The sequence below is a fragment of the Parambassis ranga genome, chromosome 3 (genome assembly GCF_900634625.1).
Source record: "Parambassis ranga chromosome 3, fParRan2.1, whole genome shotgun sequence".
NCBI lineage: Eukaryota > Metazoa > Chordata > Actinopteri > Ambassidae > Parambassis > Parambassis ranga.
In genome coordinates, this window is record NC_041024.1 from 21,400,074 (window position 1) to 21,402,857 (window position 2,784).

A 2,784-nucleotide genomic window follows, 5' to 3' on the forward strand; every position below is an offset into this window, starting at 1 on the left:
GCACAGTGTCCAGAGCATGGAGGAGACACCAGGAGACAGGCCAGTACACCAGGAGACATGGAGGGGGCCGTAGGAGGGCAACAACCCAGCAGCAGGAACCGCTACCTCCTCCTTTGTGCAAGGAGGAGCAGGAGGAGCGCTGCCAGAGCCCTGTAACATGACCTCCAGCAGGACACTAATATGCATGTTTCTGCTGAAACCGTCAGAAACAGACTCCATGAGGGTGGTATGAGGGCCCGACGTCCACAAGTGGGGCTTGTGCTTACAGCCCAACACTGTGCCGGGTGATTTCTAGAGAACAAGATTGTTCACCCTGTGCTCTTCACGGATGAGAGCAGGTTCGCACTGAGCACATGTGACATGTGACAGACATGACAGAGTCTAGAGACGCACAGCCCTCCATGTGCTAGCCAGAGGTACCCTGACTGCCATTAGGTACCAGGATGAGATCATCAGGCCCATTGTGAGAGCATGCTGGTGCAGTGGGCCCTGGGTTCCTTCTGATGATGACGATGCTAGGCCTCATGTGGCTGAAGTGTGTCAACAGTTCCTACATGATGAAGGCATTGATGTTATGGACTGACCTGCCCGTTCCCCAGACCTGAATCCAATCCAGCACATCTGGCACATCATGTCTCGTTCCATCCACCAACATCACATTGCACCACAGACTGTCCAGGAGTTGTCTGATGCTCTAATCCAGGTCTGAGAGAAGATCCCTCAGTAGAACATCCACCGCCTTATCAGTAACATGCCCAGGCGTTATAGGGAGGTCATACAGACTGTTGGTGAACCTGCAAAATACAGTGGGGGTGAAAAGTGAGTGAAATAAATCCCAGTGAGTAAAATCCATCCATGTTCTAGATGTTTTACATTCCTGATAAAATCTAATTAAACTCTACTCGGTGTATAGAGCAAACTTAACTCGATCAATACCTGTGTAGAATAAATAAAAAATATATATTGAATTGAACTGATTTTTACTAATAGTTATTTATTAAACATGACCTAAACTCTTATTGTTTGGCATCACTGGTTGAACATAAATATTAGCAGCAGGTTTCTATAAAGCCTTGCTTTGATGGGTATATGGTCATTGTATCAGCATTACCTGGGCAGGATAAGTGAAAACAGTGCGTGGCTGCTCATGTTCATTTCAGACCTCAAAGCAGATGGAAAACATTCTTCCATTATTTCTATGTTTGAGCTCTGCTGCTAATGGAATCCTGATGTAAGACTGGAAAATGTCTCTGAAGCTATTACTTTGACAGGTAAAGAAAACCTGTCATGCACAACATCAACACATGGTCCTAAAATGTAAAAAATGTAAATGTAAACATCAGGCTCACATATGGTTTATATATATATATATATATATATATATATATATATATATATATATATAAATTTTGCCCACTCGTGTATGAACATTCAGGCTGGCGGACCAGTTCCATACGTTGGATCAGAGCAGGTCTTGGTGTGGTCTTCACGGCGGCCGTGCTGATGGGAGAGGCTGTGTCTCATTACATTTGTTCTGGTCGGGTTTAAATTTAGAAACTTTGCCGGGGCTCAGTGAACTGACGCCGCCGGGAGATGCGGAGATGCTCGTGACCGCGCCCACAGAGCGGCGGACGCGCACAGCGGAGGGAGAACAGAACACGGCACAGAACTCCTGCAGGGAAAACGGAGACACGGAGAAGAGTGGCCAGACTCCACACGGACTACCGGGCTGTTTACAAACTCAATACGGTACCACTCGCTTTCAGCAGTCCAGCGGAGACATGGAGCCGCGGCGCGGTTTGGGACCTCTATAAAAAAAAAAGATTACTTGTTTTTATCAGCGGGGAATTCATTCATTATACTTCAGGACTCCACGGACACAAACGTGAGTTTTATGTAGCTTTTATTCTACCTATTTATATTCCAGAATTGTTACAATCTGCCTTGTCTTTGTACAGAGGATTGTGAAAGTCAGAGGTTTAACTGTTGCATGCATGTCTCATGTATAGGCCTATATGAAGTGACTGTGGGAACAGCCTTTTGAGTACTTATGCAGTGCCAGTCAGAAGACATTTATACAAAACAATATTTACGTCATCATTCATCTCCCTCCTTCTGCCTTCTGTTATCTTTTCTCAGGTGAAATGAAAGGCTTGGCTTTCATTCAGGACCCTGGTGGTTACTGGATTGAAATCCTGAGCCCCAACAATATGGCCTCCATCACCTCCTAAAAGCTAACAACACGCTACTTACTGCGGTGTGTAACACCAGCCCTGTTGTGGCTTCACTGGAGAGCAGAACGCTGGGGGTTTAGCAAAGAATTAAGCAACACGAGCCGGAGAGCTGACGCAAACAGGGCAGGATCACATGCACAATGCCATTCAGTGTGCTCTGGCATGAGCTGGACTAATATTGGACCTTTGATGAGCATATAGATTAGACATATGACTGATGATTAGCAACTACTTTGTGTAGATGTTAAATTGTTTACATCAGTTTGCATATGTTTTCAAAGAGTGCTGCTGAACCTGTATTACTGTATAATAAATGTGAAAGCCACAGTTCGAATGAAACACATGTGATTGTGTGTTTTTTTGTTCAAGTCAAAAGAGAGACAATAATACTTTTATAAAAAGAAAAAAATACAATTTGAAGTGTCAACATGGTGAACTACATGCTGGATCTGTTGTTTTCTTCTAAAGATGATTAAAAAAATCATTTTTTAATTTTGTAAGTGTATCAAATTACTGAATGATGGGCAGAAAATGTTTTTATTTTTGATCC

At 43.8% G+C, this 2,784-nt stretch overlaps 1 long non-coding RNA gene across 1 annotated transcript; it reads left to right on the forward strand.

Moving 5' to 3' along the window:
- Window positions 1-1,586: 1,586 nt before the first annotated feature.
- Window positions 1,587-2,565, forward strand: LOC114433715 (uncharacterized). The gene is made up of 2 exons (XR_003670380.1): window positions 1,587-1,885; window positions 2,140-2,565. It is a non-coding gene; the product is annotated as an uncharacterized LOC114433715 (long non-coding RNA).
- The last annotated feature ends 219 nt before the right edge of the window (window positions 2,566-2,784 follow it).